Source organism: Carcharodon carcharias, chromosome 8 (assembly GCF_017639515.1).
Source record: "Carcharodon carcharias isolate sCarCar2 chromosome 8, sCarCar2.pri, whole genome shotgun sequence".
In the NCBI taxonomy this organism is placed as follows: domain Eukaryota; kingdom Metazoa; phylum Chordata; class Chondrichthyes; order Lamniformes; family Lamnidae; genus Carcharodon; species Carcharodon carcharias.
The window spans coordinates 88,687,402-88,713,647 of record NC_054474.1 but is presented as its reverse complement, the minus strand read 5'-3'; the positions used below and the strand labels follow the sequence as shown (position 1 = coordinate 88,713,647).

The 26,246-nt window shown below is 43.0% G+C and overlaps 1 protein-coding gene across 1 annotated transcript in view; it reads right to left on the bottom strand.

The window, feature by feature from the left end:
• The window catches only part of LOC121281101 (regulator of G-protein signaling 14-like), a 112,809-nt gene that overhangs the window by 85,667 nt on the left and 896 nt on the right, over positions 1-26,246 (bottom strand). The window lies entirely within an intron of this gene.

The window sequence follows — 26,246 nt, the reverse complement described above, 5'->3', positions numbered from 1 at the left end:
CCTCTTCTGATTCTGACCTCCATTCAGTTGGGAAAGATGTATAAATGGGTAAATATCTGCACGTTTTACATTATTGCCAAGAAGCAGTAGTTAGTGCCAACTGTGATTCAGTGTATTCCTGGAGGTTTCATCACTTAACTTGCCCCCACCCTCCAGCCATTAGTCAGCTAACACATCCAACCTCAAGTCATACGGCCTTCCTATGCCAATTGGAAAGCAAAAAGGCTTATTACCCAATTGGATGATGCTTGACTGTCAGCCAAACAGCCTTTCTTCCCCCCATTTTCAATATTTTTATATCTGGCAAAGAGAAATGTTCAAAGAAAATGACAAAAAAAAAACAATCTTTGTCAATGTCCCAATGATTTTTCTCCATATCTGCACAGATCTGTGTCCTGGAGATTGATCTTCAATTCCTTGATACACCAGACCAATCCTGGAGGGTTGGTAAGCCTAGCAGTAGTTAGCTCACAGAATCTATGGGCCCTGCTGCTGACTAAGATAAGGAAGCTCATATAATATAGGGCCCAATTTTAACTCACTTAAAACTCATCGCTTACACAGAGTTAAAATCGGACCCTTTTCATTGACAGGCAATGTGTCATGTCCCATGGTGAGATCTGACTTCTCCCTCTGAGTTTAGTCAGGGCATTGGGTAGACCTGTTAGTCCACTCATCTGAAGCTATAACTTTCGCTGGTCTCCTCACCCAACGCCTGAAGCCCTAGCTGGAATTTTACACTCCCCCGGGGACAGGCTGACTGGCAGGGGCAAAAATTGGGCACCATGGCAGCAGCTCCGTGTGTGTCACCTACCCTCCCATACCCACACTTGCAGGTATTTTACCTGCAGCCAGGGGACCCTGTGGACCAATTGGGGCCCTTAAGTGGCCAATTAATTGTGAATTAAGGGGGTCCTCCCTCCTCTGCTGTGGTTTTTCCCTGGGGGGAGGCTGTGCCAAGTGTTGAGGCCACCCAGTAAAACCTGGCAGCATCATGGCCAAGTCAGGAGGGATTGTCTCCTGTTCGGGCACCCTGTACCCATCAGAGGCCTCCCCCCAAAGGTATTCCTCCTACCGCTCCACTTTTCCCCTCCACCTCCACGTCTGTTGATCCCGGATCCTCACCCCTTCGGCAGAGTCTGCTAGCGTGGTCCTGGATCTCCCCAGGACTTGGACTTACTTGTAAATCCAGCTCCATGGGTGCTCTTCGTCAGGGGTCTGCCTACGTTCCCTGTAGCTGTGGGCGCTACTTCCTCAGCATTGGTGCTGCTGAGACAAGAGAGCTGCTGGCAGCTTTTGGAGTTGGTGCACCCTCCCTAATGAGGGCGAAGGCCCACCTCAAGCCCATTAATGGCCCAATGTCCCTAAAATGGCTGCTGCGCAAGCTGGCAATGTGGGAGTGGGTTCTCCCCCAATTTGTACATCAGAGGTCAGGGCTGCCAAACCCCATGTAAAATTTAGCGTCCTGACTCACATTGTAGCCCTGACAGATCCTCTGCCTGCTGCTGGTTTCCTGACCCAAAGTGTTGACTCCAGTTGGTCTCCTAAAATCATAGCATGGTTACAGCGCACAAGGAAGCCATTCAGCCCTTCATGTTCATGATGGCTCCTTGGAAGTGCAATGCAGCTAATCTCACTCCCTTGCTGTATCCCTGCGGCTGTGCAATTTTTTTTCTCTTCAGATAATTATCCAATTCTCTTTTTGAAAGCCACGATCGAATCTGCCTCCACCACACTCTCAGGCAGAGCAGTCCGGATCCTTAACCGCTCACTGCATGAAAATGTTATTCCTTACGTCACTGATCTGAAAAGCAGAAAACTGCGGGTGCCGGAATTCCGAAATAAAAACAGAAAAAGCTGGAAACACTCAGGCACAATCTGCAATGAGAGAAAAACAGAACTAGTGTTTCGGGGCTTTCCTCAGAACTGGGGAAAGTTAGAGATATAATTGGATTTGAGCAAGAGGGTGGGTGGGGCAAGGACAAAAGGAAGGCCTGTGAAAAGACAGGAGAGATTGAATGACAGAAGTGTTAGCCTCCCAGGACCAAAAGGAATGGAGATGGGGCAAGGAAAGAAACAAAGAAACAAATGATGTGCCTACAGCAGGTGTCTGAGAGAAAAAAAAAGAGAAAAACTGGAACTTGAAAGGAAAAGGGGAATATGGGGTGAGAGCAGGGGGCAGAGACTATGGTCTGAAATTGCTGAACTCAATATGGAGTCCAAAAGCCAATAAAGGCCTCATCAAAAGATGAGATATTGTTCACCATTCAATTAGGCACTTCACAGCCTTCCAGAGCCAACTGTGAGTTGAACAATTTCAGGCCATATTATCGGCCCCTCCGTCGCACCCACCCCCACTTTTCTTTGCAAGTTTCAGTTTTCCTCTTATTTTTTTCTTTCAGACAGCAGCACACCTGCATTAGGCACATCTTTTGTTTCTTTGTTCCTTTTCTTGCCTCATCGCCATTCGCTTTGGTCCTGGAGGACACTGGGCAGAATTTTACATCCCAATGGCGGGCGCTTGCCCGACCCGATCGGGCGTAAAATCGCGCGAGAGAATGTCGGGCGAGCATCCCAACGTCTTTGCACACTCGCGTGATATTTTGCTCGGCAGGCTTGCACAAAAGTCGCAAGTGCACCCGCCGACAATTAAGAGGGCAATTAAGCCCATTAATGGTGCAATTTTGTCTCTGATTTTTCGTGGCCCATCCAATCTTACATTTGACAGATGGGCGAATCAGCCTTTACATTTTTCATCAAACCTCATCCATAGAAACATAGAAACATAGAAAATAGGAGCAGGAGTAGGCCATTCAGCCCTTCGAGCCTGCTCCGCCATTCATCATGATCATCAATTAATAGCCTGCTCCCGCTTTCTCCTCATATCCTTTGATCCCTTTCGCTCCAAAAGCTATATCTAACTCCTTCTTGAAAACATACAATGTTTTGGCCTCAACTACTTTCTGTGGTAATGAATTCCACAGGCTCACCACTCTCTGGGTGAAGAAATTTCTCCACATCTCAGTCCTAAATGGTCTACTCCATATCCTCAGACTGTGACCCCTGGTTCTGGACTCCCCCGCCATCAGGAACATCCTTCTTGCACCTACCCTGTCTAGTCCTGTTAGAATTTTATAGGTTTCTATGAGATCCCCCCTCATTCTTCCAAAGGCGGGATGCAATCTCCATTAGGAAATAAAATAAAAATAATTATCTGGGTACAGCATTTTTATGAGATATGCTTTCAGGTGCTTGATTGTGGTGCATAGACATTTTTTGCAGCTTTTTAATACCTTTATTTATCATTTGCAGGTCTGCAGCTCCCTGAGGCAGCTGTCCGTCTTCAGGGAGCCCTCTCGCACCTGTGATGATGTCATCACCCGGCCTCTTCCCGCCGCTGAGTTTTGCGGCGGGTGTTTCACGGTCTGTTTCCCAACCGCTCCTGTACCCGCTGATCGCATGCGCCCACCGATCTAAAAATTCAGGCCTAACATTTCTGTCATTCAGTCTCTCCTGTCTTCCACCCTTTCACACATCCCTGTTTCACACCCACCCCCTGTTCAATCTCCTATTACATTTCTAACTGTTCTCAGTCCTGATGTAACGTCATCGAGCTGAAACATCAAACCAGTTTCTCTCTCCACTGATGCTGCCAGATCTGAGTATTTCTAACATCTCCTGTTTTTATTCCTCATGTCGCCCTTGGCTCTTCTGCCAGTAACCTTAAATCGGTCTCCTCTGGTTCTTAACCCTTCTGCTAATGGGAACAGTTTCTCTCTATCTACTCTGTGCAGACCCTTCATGCTTTTGAACACTCCTGATGCAAAACTTAATGAGGGGAGCTGGTAAAATCTGCCAACTACTGAACACTCTGATAACAGCTACTTGTTCTGCTTCCTCTTCAGTATTTATTGACTTAATTTTCTTAACCACCATGACCTACATATATACTGGTCTGTAACCTTGGCCTACTGAGCAACACTGAATGGGCCCACATCTCCCACGATTCCGCCATTGCCAATTTCACTGCCTTCAATCTCCACACTACTGATTTCCATGTTGTTTCTGCCTGAAACCCTGCTATATGTCTTTATTTCTGCAATTGTAAGTAAAACCTTTCATACTGTTATGGGGATCATGTGACTGTTCAGGCGAATCAGATCTAAGCTTGGGTAATCTTAGGGCCGGAGCTTTCCAGCCTTGGTCTCGGTACGATCATGTAGCTTCATTAGAAGCTCTGTAAATAAAGTTTACTGTTTCTACCAGTAACAATGCCCTGCAATCCAAGTTTATTACAACTGGCGACAAGGATAAGTAGTTCCAACATTGCACCTCGCCTCTTGAATGGAAGCATTTCAAATCTTAAAAGGGAAGAAATAAAAGTATACTCACCAGTCATGCCACTCTTCAGCATGTATAACTCATCCATCGAAGACTGGAGTCCGTACATAGAACACCTAGGTTTCTACTTTGTGGTGAACGAAATAATGGCAGAGGAGAACCAGAAGGCAATTCTCCTAAATGTCTGCAGGAGCAAAACATATAGCCTAATCTGTAGTTTGACAGCTCTGAATGCACCAAATTCCAGATTCTTCACTGAGCTAGTCGACCTTGTGAAGGCACATTTTCAGTCTAAACCATCAGTGATCATGCAAAGATTCAAGTTCAATTCTCGAATAAGGGCCACTGATGAGTCGATCGTGACATATATCGTGAAGTTAAAACAGTTAACAGAGCACTGAGACTTCAGTGATACTTTAAACGATGTGTTGCGAGATCATTTGGTTTGCGGCGTACATGACAATGCCTTTCAGCACCGTTTATTTGCAAAAGTTAATATTAACCTGAAACACGCCATGGAGATAGCGCAAGCAATGGAGAATGCTGAGAGGGACTCGCAGGCTTTGCAGAGTGTGCAACATGGCACCGTTTTGCAGCTAGGGTGGGAACCTGCCACTGGGTGTGGCATGAAGACCATGGAGGCAACTGTGAAGTGGAACATGGTCCCTACAGTTAGAAAAACAAAAAGAAATGCTGGAAGCAGCTCACCAGTTATCTGGAAGTTAAAGTGTTACCATTGTGGGCGAAATCATTTACCAGAAGCCTACAGATTTAAAGAGGCAGAATGCCACTCCTGTCACAAAAAAGGGCATGTCGTAAAACAATGCGGGGCAAAATCAAGACAGCCAATCCGATAGCAGACCAAGTTGAATGAACCAGAAGCTGCTGATACTGATATCCAATCCTATCCTATATACAATCTTAAGGCCAGGGAAACTGAACCAATCACCATCACCCTTCGAGTAAATGGGAAGCCTCTAGTCATGGAGGTTGACACAGGAGCATCGACCACAGTGAAGGGAGAACACATCTTTAAATACCTCAGAGAAGGTGCCCAGCCATTGTGTTTGGAGCAAACCATGGCTCAGCTAAAAATGTATACTGGAGAGGCAAGACAGGTGAAAGGCATCGCCTCTGTACCTGTATCCTGCAGGCAACAGACAGCCCCGCTGCCAGTGATTGTTGTAACAGGTGAAGGTCCGAGCCTTCTGGGCCATGATTGGTTCAAAGAAATTAAACTCAACTGGTCAGAAATTTTTCAAGTCAGAACAACAGGAATTCCTCAGTTGTTAAGAAACTACGACAGGGTATTCCGAGGTGAGTTGGGAAAAATAAAAGGCTGCAAGCTAAAATATGCGTGGATTCTGAAGCAACACCCTGTTTTTTTGAGGCAAGACCTGTGCCTTATGCCCTAAAGGGGAAGGTGGGTGTGGAAATGTGTCATTTGGAGAAGTTAGGAATAATCCAGCCAGCCCAATTTTCAGAATGGGCAGCACCCATAGTCCCTGTGATGAAACCAGATCAAACCATTCGCATTTGCGGAGATTATAAATTAACTGTGAACAAGGCTGCTAAACTAGATAAATATCCAATCCTGAGGATTGAAGATCTGTACGCTAAACTTACAGGAGGAAGACCCAACACTAAACTGGACATGAGCCACGCATACCAACAGCTAGAGTTGGACGACACATCGAGAGGGTATGTTACCATAAACACACACAAGGGCCTGTACCAATACACACGTCCACCCTTCGGTGTGTCCTCTGTCTGTGCGATTTTCCCAAGAACCATGGAAAGCTTACTACAAGGACTTCCCCAATTAGTAGCGTACCTTGGTGCATCCTAATCACAGGATCAATGGAAGATGAACATTTGGCCAACCTAGAAGATGTTCTGAAGAGATTTTTGGAGGCTGGCATGCATTTAAAAAAAGAGATGTGTATTTTCCAAGCAACTGAAGTCACATATTTGGGTCATCAAGTGGATGCCCAAGGGTTGCATCCAGTAGAAGAGAAAGTCAGGGCAATCAAGGAAGTGACGTGTCCTACTAACGTCACATAGCTCATGTCTTTTTTGGGCATGGTAAACTATTACGGTCACTTCTTGCCTAATCTATTTACAGTGTTGGCCCCTTTACACTTATTATTGAAGAAAAACCACGGATGGTCTTGGAAGGCACATCAAGAGGAAGCCTGAACAAGAACTTTTACACTCACTCTGTCTGCTAATGCACTATGACCCGTCTAAGGAATTAATACTCACTTGTGATGCATCTCCCTGTGGAGTGGGAGCAGTATTGTCACACATGATGGAGGATGGATAGGACTTGTATCCAGAACCCTCTTTACAGCCAAGAAAGGTTACTCACAAATTGAAAAAGAGGGCTTATCAGCCAAATTTGGGGTACAGAAGTTTCATGAATATTTGCATGGTTGACACTTCACCATAGTGCTGAGTCACAAGCCACTTCGGGTTTGTTTAGTGAAGGTAAAGCAATTCCACCAATAGCCTCTGCTAGACTTCAAAGATGGACTTTAATTTTGTCAGCATATGAGTACACCTTTATGCACCATCTGGGTGTGCAAATGGGAAATGCAGATGCCCTCAGCCATCTCCCTTTGCCAGATAGCATTATACATGCTCCTGTACCTCAAGATGTTGTACTTGAGTTGAATTTCCTGAACTCCTCACCAAACTGTGCGAAGCAGATAAAGAATTGGGCAAAATGGGATCCAATTTTACCAAGAGTCTGAGAACAGGTTTTGCAAGGATGGTTGAATGCAAAAGTCTGTGAAGAGCTGAAGCCATTCTATGCCTGTAATGCAGAGTTAAGCTGTCAAGATAGTGTCTTTCTATGAGGAGCAAAAGTCATCATCCTTTGCAAAGAAGAGAACCACTGTTGACAGAACTTCATAGTGTGCATCCTGGTATTTCAAAAATGAAGATGCTCATACAATGTTATATCTAGTGGCCTGATATAGACAGTGATATAGAAAAAAATGGTTAAACACTGTCTCCAGCATCAGCAACAACAGAAGTTGCCCGTTTCAGCTCCACTGTGTCCGTGGGAGTGGCCTGGTTGACCCTGTGTTAGACTACATATAGACTATGTAGATCCATTTTTAGGTACCATGCTTTCAGTGATCATCGATGCTCATACCAAATGGATGGGTGTGTATGGAGTGAGATCACCTACATCGTGTGCAACTATTGAAAAGTTGTGCCAATGTTTTAGTATATGTGGCCTACTGGAAGTTATTGATTCAGATAATGGTACTTTGTCCTCACTAGTACAGAATTCCAGAGACTAATGAACCTAAATGAGGTTAAACACGTCAAAACAGCACTGTATCACCCCTCATCCAATGGGTTAGCAGAAAAAGCAATACAAATCCTTAAAACAGGCACAAAGAAACTATCAGAGGGAAGGTTGGAAACACGAATTTCAAAATTTCTTTTCAGCTATCACATGACTCCTCACACGTCCACTGGTTGAATTGTTAATAAAGCGCCGACTTCGTACAAGATTGAGTCTAGTTTTCCCTGATTTAGAGGGGGAAGTTGGAAAGAAACTCAGGTAGTCAGAAGGTGAATCATGATGTTCACAGTAACGATCGAGAATTTACTGTGGGAGAGACAGTTCTTGTGTGAAAATTTGCAACAGGACCGAGATAGGCCCTGGTACAATTGTCTCTGAAACAGAACCTTTATCTTATCAAGTAGAAATGGAAAACAGGATTGTTAGGAAACACATGGATCATCTCAGAAGTTGAGAAACCCTCCAGCAACCAGTTAATTCACCTGAAATCAAAGCCAAACCTTTGATCCCTGAGGTGCCAGATCGACAAAGAATAGACATACCTGATGTCTGTGTTGAAGTAAATAATTCTGAACTGCCATTGCTCTGTAAATAAAGTTTAATGTTTCTTACAAGAAACCAGACCTACATTCCAAGTTTATTAAAATTTCCTGGAAGTTTCTCAAAGTATGAACCTTGGCTCTGTGGTAGCACTTAAGCCACTGAGTCAGACAATCATCGGTTCAAAAGCCATTCCAGTGATGAATTCCAGTACTGTACAGAGGGAGTTTTGCACTCTCAGATGTGCCATCTTTTGGATCCACATTCTTCTCTCTCAGGTAGACGTCAATGATCCCATGGCACTATCTGAAAAAATAAGTTTTTAGAAACATAGAAACTAGGAGCAGGAGTAGGCCATTCAGCCCTTCGAGCCTGCTCCACCATTCATTATGATCATGGCCGATCATCCAACTCAATAGCCTGCTCCCGCTTTCTCCTATACCTTTTGATCCCTTTCGTCCTGAGAGCTATATCTATTTCCTTCTTGAAAACATACAATGTTTTGGTCTCAACTACTTTCTGTGGTAATGAATTCCACAGGCTCACCACTCTCTGGGTGAAGAAATTTCTCCTCATCTCAGTCCTAAATGGTCTACCCCGTATCCTCAGACTGTGACCCCTGGTTCTGGACTCTCCACCATCGGGAACATCCTTCCTGCATCTACCCTGTCTAGTCCTGTTAGAATTTATAGGTTTCTATGAGATCCCCCCTCATTCTTCTGAACTCTAGCGAATATAATCATAATCGACTCAATCTCTCCTCATTTGTCAGCCCCGCCATTCCAGGAATCAGTCGGGTAAACCTTTGCTGCTCTCCCTTTATAGCAAGAACATCCTTCCTCAGATAAGAAGACCAAAACTGCACACAATATTCCAGGTGTGGTCTCACCAAGGCCCTGTACAATTGCAGCAAGACATCCCTGTTCCTGTACTCGAATCCTCTGGCTATGAAGGCCAACATACCATTTGCCTTCTTTACTGCCTGCTGCACCTGCATGCTTACCTTCAGTGACTGGTGTACAAGGACACCCAGGTCTCATTGCACATTCCCATCTCTCAATTTATAGCCATTCAGATAATAATCTGCCTTCCTGTTTTTGCTACCAAAATGGATAACCTTACATTTATCCACATTATACTGCATCTGCCATGCATTTGCCCACTCACTCAGTCTGTCTAAATAACACTGAAGCATCTCTGCATCCTCCTCACAACTCACCTTCCCACCCAGCTTTGTGTCATCTGGCTCACCCTCCCACCCAGCTTTGTGCCATGTATGATGGACTCTGAATCTGTGAAAAACAAATGAAAAATATTGCATTTTTCTTAATATTAATCCCAAATTTGCACCATCTGGCTATTGGCTCATCAATGGGTTTTTCAGCTTACATTATCAAAATGTTCCTAATTTTTTCATATCTCTATCTGAGCTCCTTTTCTCTGCTATAATGAAGAAAACTCCAGTTCTTCTTGTCTTTCCCCATATCTAAAGCCTTTCATCCGTGGGAGGTAATTAATAGGCTGAATCTTTTGAGCAGATAAGAAGTCCCGCCATTGGGACAGAACCCCGCACCAATGGGCAGCAAGCCCCAAGGACAGCATTTAACTGGCAGCGGCCAATTAAGAAGGTGGCAGCCTGCCTCCCAGAGCGGCTGGCCCAATCAGGGGGAACAGGCAGCCTCAGCAGCGCCACCTATAGAGGTGGCCACTGCTGACCCTGCAGGCTGAAGGGCAGTGATGAGAGTGTGCCCTGAAACAAAGCTAAATTTTATTTTTAAACGTGCTGGGGCTGGACATGCAGGACTTAGGGACTGGAGGTTTGGGGGGGTGTGGGGGGGGTGGGGGGGCGCCTTCCATCAGCGTGCTATAGACGTGGGGGCAATTGTTGTTGCCAGGAGGGCCCTTCTTGGGCCATTGCGCAGTGCTAAAGGAGCACTCCCTAACAGGAACCCACTAGAAACCACCAAGGTTTATTAGGCAGCCTCCCCACGTGGCAGGGGTGAGGGACGGTGGCCTTTAATTGGGCACTCGATTTCCAGAATCATCCGTCCAGTGCATGGCTCACTGTTGAGCTTTTTGCCATTGGTAATATGTTATGGTGGTGGGAAGAGTTCAGGTTCCCCTTCTAATGCCTTCTACCGCCATTTTACTAGCCCTCCCACCTCCTATCCCTTCTCCAAAAGGCTGGTAAAATCCAGCTCAGTGAATCTCACTTGTACCCCCTGCATGGCTTTGACATCCTTCCTAAAGTAAGACATCCAGAACTAGAGGCAATATTGCAAAGCTGGGGCCTCCAGCATTTCAAAACAATGGCAGCTGCTTTGTGTGAATGCAATCACCTCCAAGTCACACACCATCCAACCTGGGCACATATCCTCATTCCTTAATCATTGCTGGATCAAAATCCTGGAAACACACAACCTAACAGCACTGTGGGAGTGCTGTCAACATGTGGACTACAGCGGTTCAAGAAGACAAGCCATCATCATACTCTCAGGGCAACTCGAAATAAGCAATAAATGCTGGCCTTGCCATTGATGTTTTCATTATATTCCGAATGCATTATAACAATAACCTAACTGCACCCTAAGCCATACCTGATGTCAGTTCAACATTATTTCTCTGTTTTTGTAAGTATTGTACACTCTAAGCTATAAATCAAGGTTCCCATGTGTCTATTCACCTGTTGATGCATTGAAACAATATCGGTCAAACTACTGCCAGAAGGCTACCATATAATGCTTTCTCCTTCTCTGAGTGGATTAAATATTACTCTACCAGTTCTAGATGCTGGTTTAAAATGGCACTCTGTATACCCATAACTAATGCACTTAATTGGAATTCCTTCATCCTTTGGCAACCCTTTGTATAATCTTTCATTTTAAAAGTTCATACTGGAGTTATGTAAACTCAGGTGTGAAGCTACTGAGTGCATACATTTAACCTGTGTACTTAATGGCACTAACAGGCAACATATGTTTTTCATATATCTCTGTGACAGTTAAAGAAAGAAACAACCCTTATATCAGTCAATGAAGTACCAGTGTATTTGTTTTTTGTGATGTAAGAAATGCAGCAGCCAATTTGCATACAGAAAGGTCCCACAAACAGCAATGTGATAACAACTAGGTGATCTGTTCTCATAGTGTTGGTTGGAGGATAAATTTTGACTGAGACACCAGCATCGTTCTTCTGCCAGGGTGGCAATCATTCTTGGAATATGATTGGCAATGCCAACATTTATTACCCATTAGAAAGTGGTGGTGAGCCACGTTCTTTTCCACTGCAGTGCTAATTCTGAAGCAATTTGACATAACTGAGTGTCTTGTCATACTATTTCAGAGGGCAGTTAAGAGTGAGCACAGAATGTGGACCTGGAGTCACTGTAGACCAGACCAGGTAAGGATGGTTTCCCTGAAGGGCATTAGTAAACAAGATGGGTTTTCTTGACAATCCTATAGTTTCATGATCAATATTGATGGGATTAGCATTTTTTCCAGATTTATTAATTGAATTTAAATTCCCCCAGCTGCCATGATGGGATTTAAATGTTTTCGGAACATTAGCCTGGACCTCTGAATTACTAATTCAGTAACTTTACCAGTGTTTTACTGATCCCTCTGGTGATATCTCTTTCAGACAGAATATGCTCATGGGCTGCATCTTCATATGCTCATGGGCATCCCGACGTGACCCCACATCATTTACATTCTCAGGTCAGTGGGTGCGGAGCTGTGTGCCCGCCGACCTGTCAACGGCCACTTAAAGCCATTAATAAAGTAATCGAAGTAATCAATGGATCTGCCTGTCCAACCTTAAGGTTGGTGGGCAGGCCAGGAGCCCAGGTAGGCTTCTGAAAAAAAATGAAACCTCATCCATGGGCAGGATGAGGTTTCATGAGGGTATTAAAATTTGCATGAAATGTCTAAATAAAAGAAATTGACATGTCCCACCTCATGTGACAGTGGCATATGAGGGGACATGTCAGCAATTTTTTCTCTCATCTTTATTCAATATTTCAAACCTGAGCTGATCTCCCTGAGGCAGCACTTTGCCTCAGGGAGATCTATGCGCTCTTTTGCACGCATGCACAAAAGAATGCACTCCCGGCTCAGGGAATTGCCCGCACAAGGAGCACATGGCACTTCCTGGCGGACGTTACGCTGGGTGGGCCTTAATTGGCCTGCCCACTTAAAATGGCGGTGCATCCCCAACTGGGGGCATCAATCAGGAACCCGCCCGCTCATGCCCATCCCTCACAGTCCCCCTGATGAGGGGAAGATCCTGCCCATGAGCAAGTAGCCAGGATGTAAACTGTGTGATCAGCAGACATATTCAAAAGAACTTTCAGTTTAGCCAATAGCACGTGCTGTAAAGGAGTTGCAGATGTACTTTTCTGTTAACAGTAATAAATCTGGCCGCTTTACAATCCTATACGACATCGTCACATGAAATGAACCAACATTTAGTTTACAAGTCCTGTGTGAGATTGGTAAATTTGTATTAAGCAAACATAGAAATACAACACCTACTTTATCTAATTCATTTTTGAAATTTACCAATGAATATGCTTTCATTATCCTTGAAATCCAGAACATAACAACTCGCTGAGTGGAAAAATCTTCCCATCTCTCCTTTTCTTTAGCCAATTAGTTTAAATCTGTTTGCTTTGGTTACTGACACTGCTGCCAGTGAAAACAGTTTCTCCTTATTTATTCTATCAAAATCCTTCATAATTTTTAACACCTCTATTAGATTTCCCCTTCACCTTCTCTGCTACAAGGAGAACAATCCCAGTTTTTCTAATCTCTCATCCCTGGTATCATTCCTCAGAAGCATCTCCAAGCTATCCTAATGTGTTAGCCTTCATTCCTCTTTCTCTCAGCCAACATCCCCAAAAATGGATTGACAGCTCATTTATCCCATTATTACCTGGGAGACCTTGCTGTACACAAGTTGTCTTGTGCATTGGTCTACTAAATGTGGAATTCATTTTATAAGTGCTTTAGGATGTTCTGAGGAGGCAATTTATTTCCTAATTGCCTAGATTATGTAGCTATAACACAAAGCTGACAGCTGTTTAGAGAATCATTACACTATTATACGAGCTTTTGGACAGGACTGAGATGCATGAGCAGCTAGCTGGTTTAATAGAGATTTCATTGTATTATGGGCTGGATGCTTTGAGTCCGGAGGAGGTCATTTAGCCTGAACCATGCTGTAGGAAACTATTGTTCTACACCCCACCTGATATTATTGTCCACTGACTTTAATGGAAATAAAGTCGGGCATTATGTTAAACCACAAAGCACCTCCAACTTGAGTCAAAATTATTTTTATTTATATTTTAATCAGGGTACTTACCTGCAGGAGTGGGAAGGGAAATTCAAGTCTTCACTCACTCTTTCTACAAAGGGCTGATGACAAAGGAAATGCAGCTGCCCTTCAACATGCTGGCACAGTGCCAGTTTAAGACTTTACTACAGTCATCACTGGGTTAAGGGACAAAAGTCCTGATTTCAACTGAGTGATAATCAAGATTTGGCACCTTGGAAATTATAGCAAAATGTTCACTGCCTCCTTCTTGCCATCAATTCACCCATCAGCAGCCCATGGAGATCTTCACTTGGGTAGCCCAGGCACATCTCTGTTTAAGACATGAGCCTACTTTGTATGAGATGGCAAAGCAAGGCCTCTCAGGTGGATGTGGAAGGTCCCACGGCCACTACTGCAAAGGTGTCCTATCAAATAGTTATCCCTCATTGCTATCCCTTCAGGTTTTTCCTAGAGTTTATAGGAATTAAGGATTAATCCCCAGGACACTGCTCCAAGAAATCCAGAAGAAAAAAATCAAACTTTAAAAAAATGTCGTTGTCTTTGAACAATTCTGTTCATGTAGAATCATCTAATCATACAATGGGACTGAAATTCTAATGAGGGTCCAGGAACTGGTGTTTTAGACACATCCAATGCAATGTATAATAATCAAGCCAACTGAAGGGAGTGGGCTCACTGCCCAATCAGTGATGGTGGGTGGACTTCTTAGACTGGAGGGCCAACGGGAGGTCCCCCAGCATTCAGTGATCAGCAGCCCCACAGGCTGAGGTGGGAGCTGCTGATCTGAAGGTGGAGAGAGAGAGAGTTTTCTTTTTTAGATGCCACAGGTGCCAAGACATGACACAAGAAGGGCAACCCCTCCAGGGGACAGCCACTGGTGACAACTGTAGCCTGTCTGGGTCTGGGGTGAGATCCTTTGATTAATCCATCTTGTTTCTCCCACCTTCCCACCCTGAGGCACATAGGCCTGGACATGAGATTTGCTCACATTGCTTACTGGGAATCCCAATAGGCATGGTAATGGACCTTAATAAGCCCCTTGATTAAATATGCTTAGCCTAAATTGGCTGCCCCTGCCTTCCCAGCAGGCAGTTGACCCCACTGACAGCCAGTCTCTTTTTAAAATGGCTCAGGGGTATGCGATCATAGCGGGGAACCAGCATGAAGGCTGACAGTGACAGATTTGCCCACTTCCAATCCAGACCACAAACTATTTAACAATCCAGCCCATGAGTCTGCTCATTTTCCAGTTGGAACAGGGATGTGATGCTCAATGAGGGTAGATATGTGGCATGACCAATGGCACAAGATTTATGTGTTAATTAGAGTGCTATGACATCAGCAATATTAGCAGTTCAATTCTGAATGCACTTGTTTGGCATTCCAATGTCTGCCATTTTAAATGGGTTACTGGTTCCACTAATATGGCAGAGGGAGGAATATCATGTGTTAAATATTCATCAGTTAATATTGCTAACCATCCTTTTCTAGGCTTTGATTGCTACTTAGCTAAGGCACTAACCTCTCCATGCTTAAACTGTCTCCCAAGTTTGAGAGAATAACCAATTAACTTGGCTTTGAAATTCAATTCAGGCCTGAAACTGGTGCTTAAGTCTGGTCACACAGCAGCAGTCTACCCTCTCTCCCTGACTACCTCTTTCCTACATCTGAGTTAAAGCCGCACTCCAAAGACTTGAACTAAAAATTGAGTCTGAAATAACACTGCAGTACTGAGGGAATGCTGCACTGCCAGAGGTGTCTGTTTTCCAATGAAATGTTAAAATGAGGCCCTGTCGGCCCTCTCAGGTCAATATGTGAGATTCTCCAGCTCCATTTTGAAGAAGAGTGGGGGAGTTGCCCCTGGTGCCCTGGACAACATTTGACCCTCAATCAGCAAAACCAAAGTAGATTAAGTGCTCGTTTATTTGGGGACTCAATGTGTTTAATTGACAGTGATGCTTTCCTACATTACAACAATGACTGCATTTCAAAAGAGCATAAAGCGCTTTGAGTCAAGTTCTTTCTTCTAATCATTACACTTTACATCAATTAGGTCATAGGACTTAGTCAAGTGTAAAATTTTTAAGATTACTCATTACTATTAATCATTTGTTGCCAATATAGACAAGAGCAGGGACTGCAGGGTGGATGAGTAATCTGACCACATCACCTTGGTATAAGGGGCCATTCAATTTGGGGTAGTAAAATGGAATGTAGTAATGATAGAGGACAGTACAGTTAAGGTGATAGATACTGTTCTCTGCAGCTGAGAAAGTGAGTTCCAAAGACTTTGTTACCTGTCTGGTGTCAGGGTAAAGGACATCTCCTTGGGGCTGGAAAGGAGCTTGGAGTAGAAGAGGAAGGATCCAGTTGTTGTGGTCCACGTGTGTACCAATGACATGGGTAGGACTAAAAGGAGACTCTGCTGAGGGATTATGTGCAGTTCAGGGCTAAATTAAAAGATAGAGACTCAATCTGTGGATTACTACCTGAGCCACAAACTAATTGGCATAAGGTAAAAAGATCAGAGTTGAAATCTTCATCAGAGTACTTAACTTAGGAAATTTGGTGAGTAAGGGAATTTGATGCAGTAAGGGAAAAGTTGCAGTTCTACAGAACAAGGAGTGGCCTGAGAGAGGGAGTGGGTGACAGCGAGACCTGAGAGCTAAAATCCAGAGACATTCTTTAAGTAAACAGGCAGGTGATTAGTTGGTGAGTGTTAAGGGGTTTTTTCATGTAACTGAGTCTGTCCTGAGAAAACATGTTTCCTAATGATGTCTCCCCCTTAAATCCCTCCTTCTCAAAGTTGAGTTGGAGAGACTCTGGCACATAAGGGAGGCCAAGGAGTTTCTGAACAGTTTTATCCAAAATATAGTCACTCCCAAAGTAAAAAACAGATTCAGGAAAGGGAGGACATGACAAAAAGGGAGCCAGGTGGCTGGGACTTAGGAAAATTTGAGAAGAAGATCCCATATTACTGGTCCTGTCCAGCAGGTACGAAGTACTCACTACCTGCGGGGAGGAGAAAGACTGCAGGGAGGACAACTACAAGGCAGACCAAGGCACCATGGCTCAGAAGGCTGTCCAGGATGGGGAAGAGCAGAATAAAAATATGGTAGGATTGGGAATTTTATAATTAGAGTGATAGAAAGCATCCTTGGCAGCCAACAATGAGAAGCCTGAAAGTCCTGTATTAGTATCAGGAGTTAGGCTTGAAATTAAAAAGCAGGACCTCATAGTAAATAAACTCTATTATTGTCTGAGCCAAATGCAAATTGGCATAGGAGCAGACAGAGCAGGAGAATTAACTCATGGATAAAAGGTTGGTATAGGAAAGAGCAGTGTTTACTTTCTTGGACATTGGCACCAGTTCCAGAACAGGAAGGAACTGTAGCGGTGGGATAGGGTACTCTTAAACAGAGATGGGACTCACATCCTAGTGGAAAGGATAAATAGGGATGTGGCAAAGGCCATAACCTAGTAAGTATTGTGGGGGGATATCTACAAGAAACATAAACAGCCTAAATGAGAACTAAACAGGGAAGGAGAACATTGGAAAGAAAGTATGGGAGGACATTGATGACAAGAGAATTACAGGAGTCCAAAAATATGGTTTAAATAGAAAGCGAGTCAAAATCTCATGAAAAATGAACTAAATTGTCTGCACAGCAGTTGACACAGTATCTGTAATAAACAACATAATTTAAGGCAATCATGCATTTGGGGGATCCAGACATAACAGGGATTACTGTGACATGGTACAGAAAAATCAGGACTGGGAATTAATCTTTGCAGGGTATAACATCTTTAGAACATATAGAGGGCGAAAAAGGGATGTAGAGTACTGTATTTAAAAGGAATAAGATAATGGCAGTAGAAAAAAGGGAATGCAGCTATTAGCAAGGCAAAATAGAATCCTTATAGATAGTGTTACACCGAAAAGGGATAAATTTAGAACAGCTCAGTTTTCTCCTTTCACGACCTGTCCATAAACAGAAAGGTGTTTTTGATTTATGATTTCCCCCTTTATAAGTGGAAGTGTATGTTCCCCAATCCTTCAGTTTTGGAGTTATCCAATCCTCTTTTAATAACCTCATAGCACACTCGAGATAAAGTAAAATAAGAGGGTTAGTTTACTTTATACAGACACACAAAAAATGTGGGCCAGGGGTTTTGCAACATTCACCCCTTTTGCATTCACACAATACAAGAGGGATAAGGGAAAGAAAGGGGGACAGGGCAAAACCACAATATAAGTAAGAGTTATGTTTTCATGTGAGTCCAGAGTCCAGAATCATAAGTCCAGTGACGTATTCCTTCAGAGATTAGTGGCTGAAACTGTTGCAGCATGATCTGACTTTCCAGAAGCGAGGACTTCCACGATGGGAGAAGGCACATAGAGGTGAATGAGTCTTATAGGCACAGATATGAAAGTTCCAGTAGTACACAGTGCAGGTGAGGGCCAGCACTTCATCTGGACAGAATTCTTTCTGCTGCTATCTGTTGGGAGACAAACAGGCTGCTTGCCTGGAGTTCTGCTTCTCTTCTGAGGTCAAACAGAGACTGAAGATAAAATTCAAGAGCTGTATAATTAAAGGAATTCAAACAGCTCAAGCCTCGGTCATGTGACAAGTAATTTTGGGTTGAGCTATTCCGCCTGGTTGAAACTGATTGTGCCTTTTGGAGCAGTTGACAGTGGGGCCATTAACACAACATTGGTAATTAAGAATCACAAATAGTTCTATCTCTGTCCGTGGTTGGCTTGTAGACTTATCGTTTACAAATCCTTTGTGTTGGCTTGGCTAGAATATTCATACAATACAAGTAACATTCCAGGATGATGAGGTAGCCTTTGTCCATTGGAACAGCTTAGAATCTTCCAAAACAAAAACAGAATTACCTGGAAAAACTCAGCAGGTCTGGCAGCATCGGCGGAGAAGAAAAGAGTCGACGTTTCGAGTCCTCATGACCCTTCGACAGAACTTGCCAAGTTCTGTCGAAGGGTCATGAGGACTCGAAACGTCGACTCTTTTCTTCTCCGCCGATGCTGCCAGACCTGCTGAGTTTTTCCAGGTAATTCTGTTTTTGTTTTGGATTTCCAGCATCCGCAGTTTTTTTGTTTTTAGAATCTTCCAGCCTAGCTGTTTGTCCATTTTTTTTAAGTGATAATTTATAAAGTAAACAGGATGATATTTCTGACCAGAACAATAGAAATAAAAAATAATAAAATATCAGTCACACTAATTGATACCATCTACAGGCCACCTAATGGTGGAAGGGTGGTGGAGGGGGAAATATACAGGTAAATTCGGGAATTGAGTAAAAAGCATAGAACAATAATCATAGGGGGTTTCAATTACCCTGATATTAATTGGACAGATGAGGTAGTTAAGAAAATAAGGGAATTGGGTTCATACAATGTGAACAGGACCCTGTTGCAACCCAATATCTAAAATGCTCAACAAGGAAAGATTCTCTGTTGGATCTAATAATGGGGATTGAACCAGAGCAACTAAGTAAAATTAGGGGAACATCTAGTGACCCTACTATTACATGCTTTAAGATGACAATAGAGCTCATGTATGTGATGAAAACTGAGATAATAGACTGGAGTAACGCTGATTTTCAGGGGCTGAGAATAAAACTTGGGAAAATAAAATGGACAACAGTGTTAAAAAATTTAAAACGCTGTTCAACGGAGAGCAGGAAAAAAATATATTCTGCTCTAAGGAATGAAACTAAAGGACAGTGAGACTCCATGGATGAATATAAACAAAAGGCAACAATTGCGAGTTAGGAAAGAGGCATACATTGAGTACATGGACAGCTGAGCAGCGCAGGATCCGGGGAATACAAACAATTTAAGAGAGATTTAAGAAATCAATTAGGAAGACAAAGAGGAACTATGAAATTAAATTATCAAGAAACAGTTGGCAGAATGGATTGCTAGTTGGCTGCAAGAAAGAAAGCAGAAGTGTGAGTAAAGGGTCATTATTCAGTGACAGAAGATAGAAAGTGGTGTTCCAAAAGGATTAGTGCTGGGACCACTGCTGTGCACAATTTACATTAACAATTTGGACTTTGAAATCAAAACACAATTTCTAAATTTGGGGATGATGCCTAATTGCAGGGGGCAGGATAGTCAGTACTGAGGAGAACTGCAATAAATTACAGGAGGATATTAATAAACATGTAGAATGAACAAATAATTGGCAAACTGAGTTTAACACAGATAAATGTGAGGTAGTACATTTTAGTAAGAAGAACAGCAAGTTCACTTATTACCTGGAAGGTGCAAGTATAGCTGGGATAGAGAAACACAGGGATCGTGGAGTACAAATATACCAATCACCAGGGTTAGCAAGACCATTAAAAAAAAAGCACTAGACTTTATTTCTAAATGGACAGAATTGTAAAGTAGGGAAGTTATGCTAAATCTGTATGGAACAGAGCTTGCATCGCATTTGGAGCACCATATGCGTTTTTGGTCACTTTATTACAAAAAAGAATCTTGAGGCACTACAGAGTGTGCAAAGAAGATTTGCAGCAATGGACCAGAAATGCATGGTTATATATATATCTGGAAAGGATTGATAGGTTATGTTTCTTTGCCCTTGAAAAAAGACTGCGGGTGACCTGATAGAGGTCTTTAAAATTATTGAAGGTTTCGACAGAGTAACAGGTAAAATGTTTCCTCTTGTGGGAAGGGTATAAATAGAAGCCATCAATTTAAGGTAGTGACCAAGAAATCCAATTGGGAATTCAGAAGAAATTTCTTTACGTAAAGTGTGGTGAGAATGTGGAATTCATTGACACAGGGAGTGGTTAAGCAAATAGTATAAATGAATTTAAGGGAAAGCTAGATGAGCATTTGAGGGAGAAGGGAATAGATAGTTAATGAGAGATTTAGATGAGGAAAGATGGGATGAGGCTCGAGTGGAAAATTAACAACGGCACGGACTGGTTGATGAGAATGCTGTATATCCAGTGTAATCCTATGAATGGGTGGCTCAAAGATTGTTGTAGGAGTAATGGGTTTCAATCCATGGGGCACTCACACCAGAACTGAGGAAAGAGAGGGCTGTTCCTTTGGGATGGGCTTCACTTGAAGCATGCAGGGACCAGTGTTCTGGCAAAATGAATAACTAGAGCCATAGATAGGATTTTAAGCAAAATAGCATGGAAGGTGGGAGCTGCTCAGGTGAGGAGAATTTAGAAAGTTAAAGAGAAAGGGCAAGTCAATAGTGCAGGGCAGTGATATGAGTAATCAAAACCAGAATGTGACAGAAAGGGACAGATCATATAACATAAGTGTGAACTGGCAAATCAGTTCTGAGTAAGGAAAAATGGCAACAGTCAAAATTAAAAGCTGTCGATCTGAATGTGTGTAGCATTCATAACAGGATCGATGAATCTATGGTGCAAATAGAAAAGACTAGGTTTGATCTGATAGCCATTACAGGGATGTGGTTGCTAGGTGACCAGCTGAAAATTCCAGGGTACTTGACATTTTGGAAGGATTGGCAGAAAGGAAAAAAAGATGGGGTTGTAGCTTAATCAATAAAAGATGAGATCAGTGTACAATAGTGAGAAATAACCTGGAAGGGAAGATCAAGATGTAAAATCAGTTGGGTGGAGACAAGGAATAGCCTAGAAAAGAAGTTACTGATGGAAATAGTCCATAGACTCCTTAATAGTAGATACATTGTAGGACAGCATATAAATCCAAAAATTATAGGGGCTTGTAAGAAAGGTTACTACAATAATTGAGTGACTTACACCTTCATACAAATTGGAAAAAATCAAATTTGCAAAGATGTATTTTAAAGTGTATTTCGGTCAGTTTCTTAGAACAGTACATTGGTGGAACCAACAGGGAACAGGGCATTTTAGATCTGGTAATGTGTAATGAGACAGGATTAATTAATTATATCATAGTCAAGGATCCTCTAGGGAACAGTGATCATAACATGATAGTATTTCAAATTCTGTTTGAAGGTGAGAAACTTGGATCTGAAACTACTGTCTTAAAATTAAATGAAGGCAATAACAAATGTCTGAAGACAAATTTGACTGAAGTGTCCTGGGAGACTAGATTTACAAGTAAGATGTTTGAGAAGCAGTAGCAAAAATTTAAGAAGATAAGACATAATTCTCAACAAGGATTTGAGAAAGAAAGACTTTATGTGAAGGATGAAACATCTGTGGCTATCTAAGAAAGTTAAGGGTGGCATCAAATTAAAAAAGGGTTATAATACTCCAAACATTAATGGAAGGCCAGAAGACTGGGAAAATTTAGTAACCAGCAATGGATGATTTGAAAAATAACAAGGAATTAGATTAGGAGTGTATGCTAGCAAAAAAATATAAAAACAGACAGTAAGAACTTCTACAAGTATATAAAAAATGAAGAGAGCAGCTGAAGTAAGTATTGATGATTTAGAGAATAAGACTGGGGAATTAATAATGGGAAACAAGGAAATGGCAGAGACTTTTTTGTATCTGTCTTCACAGTACCATAGAACCATAGAAAAGTTACAGCACAGAAGGAAGCCATTCTGCCCATCTTGTTCATGCCAGCCCGAGGACACCCAGATGCCCTTTCTAATCCCACCTTCCTGCACCCAGCCCATAGCCCTGTAGCTTACAGCACTTATCACCACAGGGAGTGTTCTTAAAGTATATTCAGAAAATGTTTTATTTGATAGCAAGTTATCATACACAGTTATTAAAATGTTTCTCTTTTTCACAATGAAGCTGATCAGGTTACCTATGAGGTTGTTATACTGCATCTACTCCAAACACATTGCTGATAACTAACCACCCCACATATGCACAAAGGCACAGACTTGCACACAGACACAGGCAAGCACAGAGGCAGCAGCAACACAATAAACACACACACATGCATAGACACAGTCTCTCGCAGACACACCCATTCAGCCACACAGTTACAAAAACAGAAGAGCACATAAAGATGCAAATATATATGCACAGATGCAACATGCCTACGGAGACGATCACAGGCATGTACACACACATATATGCAGAGACACATAAATTTGCACAGGTGGACATGTATTCAGACACACATAAACACAGAAATAAATATGCATACAGACATAAAACATGCATAGGAGCTAAATCAGAAATTTGTTTCCACTTTGCGATATGGGCAACGTGTCATAACAGTAGCTAGAAGTTAAAATCTCAATCAGTCAGAAGTGTAGAAATTTCCCAAAGCACTGAGCATCGACAAAGAGTAGAAGTCAATACTAAAAGGTCAGATGCTCCCACTCAACCACACAGATAACAATGACTGAGAAATACAGGCTCTTGAGCATTAATTTGTTGTGATGGAATTTTTTTACATTGGGACTCCCCTCTATATAATGAATATGGATGGTCATTTCCCACGCTTAATACAAAATGAGAAAAGTAGCGTCATCCTGGGGTTTATTTCGAGTTTAATTATTCCTGTTTTTGATGACAATGTGTAGGCACCTCAGCCCAAGCAGAAAATGATTACCTCACTGGAATTTACAACAACATCAAGTTGAATGAGGAAATACAGCCATTTCATTTCCACCAAATGAGTTGGCGTGGGACTGGAATCACATATACTGTATAGGGCAGGCTGTCCTCTAAATTGGTTCAGCAAGTTTTTGTGCATCAAAACCTGCTACCAGGGATCTATGGAGAAGGTTCAACCTAACTTTCTCAGGACAGCTAGAGCTGGTCAACCAATCTTGGTCTTGCCAGTTATGCCCACACTCTGAGAATGAATAAACAAAAATAAAATGGGATGAAGAGCACATATTTTAGCCAAGGCTCTTGCAATTTGAAGGGCAATTAATCTCTGGTTGACCTCACTCAGATTCCATACCAAACAATTAAAGCGATTTGTCTGAAATTCTATTTCTGCAATGACAATTAGGTTTTGTGGTGTTGAACCATAGTAGTTCATTATTTGTCACATGGAATAGCACTCCTGCTCTTATCAAACTGTGTGTTGCTTGATTTACCATGGGAAACATACGAGTACATGGATAAGTTTTTAGCCATGTTGGTCAAGCTTCAGCAAAGAATAGGTCATGTACCATGTGAATTTCTTAAACGAAGAGTGACCTATTTCAACTCACTCAAAACCCATTCACCTACACAGGGTTAAAATCTGGCCCTGAGAAGTCCAGAATTGAGTCTTGTTGCTGCCAAACCCTGAAACCAGTTGCGAGTCTCCAGAGACATGCAGTTACTCCAGATCAGGATGAAGTTTGACAGACCCCAAGGTGCATTGGTGGTCTTTGGCGGTCTTGAGCCCAATTCACTTGAAGCATAAGAAGCCAATGCAATCTGAAAATTGGCATTGTTCACCTCTAACAGCAAGGTAACTCTACCTGATGCCATGTGATACTATTGCATTTCCAAAAACAGGGACAACACACCCATCCGAGCAACTGCCATGACTTCACCAAGAGATGGAGGAATAACAGCAAAATTGCTCCTTGACAAAAGGCTGTGATTACAGTCCCTGTTGCTTATAGCGGGTGCGTTGGTGTTAATATGATTTTCCTGCTATAGGCAGTGAACGTAAATCCTGAGAGAACTGGCATTGCGTATCTAAGTGATGTTACTCTGGGCTAATCAATTCAACACAAGGGGCAGAATTTTGCCTTTGATGGGTGGGCGGACCCCACCAGCTCAGCCGTGGGCGGGCAGCCGATCGCTGATGCCAAAACGGGCCCCGCCACCATTTTAAGTGGGTGGGCCAATTAAGGACCACCCAGCAGGCCACCCAACTGGAAGCGCTATGCATTTCCTGTGTGGGGGTGTGGGGGGTGGGGGGGGGCGGGGGGGGAGGGATTCCCCAACTGACAGTGTTTGAAGCCTCAAAAATAGAATAATAAAAAAATTATTAACATGTCCCCTTCATGTGCCAATGTCATACGAGATGGGACATGTTAATAAATATCACAAAAACTTTATTAAACTTTTTTTAAAACAGACATGAAACCTCATCCCGCCAGTGGAAGATGTTTCATGTTTTTTCAGAAGCCCGCTGGGGCTCCTGGCCTGCCCGCCAGCCTTAAGGATGGACGGGCAAGGCCTTTAATTGGCTTCATGATCTTGTCAATGGCCTCAATTGGCCATTGACAGGTCCGTGGGTGCATAGCTGATCGCGCTGTCCGCCCGCCTTCCTGAATATTTAAATGAGGCGGAATGACATTGGGGGTTCCGCCTGCCATCATCCTGAATCATGTTCGCGTCGGCGAGCTGGTCCCGCCCCCAACTCGCCGACGGAAACATTTTGGCCAAGGTCTTTCAGCAGAGCTGTACAGCTGTTACTGACATAATTACTGAAAATTTTCTTTCATTAAAAATGCTTGCTTGGCCTGAATTTTGCGCTCATCAGGTGTGTGCAATTGGCGGGCCCGGGAGCGGACAGGAAACGGCCCCCCAACGCGATCAGCCCCCGACAACAATTTTGCGCTGGCTGGCCAATTATATGCAGCCTGGGAAAATCTCAGCACTGCCGGCGGGGGTGGGAAGAAGGTTGGCACGGATATCACGTGGGGTGGGTGCTGGTGAGCACTTCCACTGACTCCCTGAAGGCAGACTGCTCCCTCAGAGCTGCAGACCACCAAATAATAAAAGAAAGCACAAAAATGCTGCAAAAATATGTCCATGCAGCACAATCAAGCACCTGAGGGTATAGCTCATAGAAATGCTGTCCCTAAATGTTTCATTTTATTTTATTTTATATCCTAATGGAGATTTCATCCTGCCCTTGGTTGAGGTTTCATCAAAAACGTAAAGGCCGCCTGGCCAAATGACCCGTCTGCCAACCTTGAGGTTGGATGGGCCATGAAGATCGAGCAAAATATCGTGCGAGTGAGCGATGACACCAGGATGCTCACGTGATGTCATCTCGTACGATTTTATGCCCGCTTGGGTCAGGCACACCCCTGCCCATGGAATGTAAAATTCTGCCCCTTGTTTTCTTTCCAGGATGTAAGAGAATTTATCAACATGAACTTAACTGCAATTCTGAATATCACTTTCAGGTCACCCCCTTAAAATTCTCAGCTCTAACTCCTCAAGTCTCTCTCCACTACTGCAACTGCCCTGGGAACATTCTCACAAATTACAAGAGCAAATTGCCTAAATTTGGTTTGTTTTCCCTTGGCTCTAGAAGCTTGTGGGCTGATCATATCACGTACAGAGAAACTATTTCCTCTGGTGGGGGAATATGCAAGCACCTTCTTAGTTACCTAATTATTTCACTAGCAGCAAACATGCTCTGAGACTTTTCATTCAGAAGCTCCAACCACATCCTGTGTAAAGGGTTAAGGAGCCGCACAAGCGGCTGACAGCCTTCTTGATGCACTGCACACTCTCGATGCCCCACCTCTGGATGAGTATTAGTCATGCTACATTTCATGCCTCAGTGCCAGTAGAAAACTTTAATCCCCTGGCAAATACACAGGAGCAAAATAAAACTTTTAACGGTGGAAATCACCTATTCATGAGAAATAAAAATGTAAAAACAAAACTGGTAGAGATCTTAAGGCAGGTATGTCTGACAGATACACAGTCGTTATTGCATTTTGCACTAATACTTTCATGCTGTGTCTGTCTTTTTCAGCATATGCCCTATAATTTAAGTTAGGTTCTACTGCACATCAGTGAGCAATGTTGCAAAAGA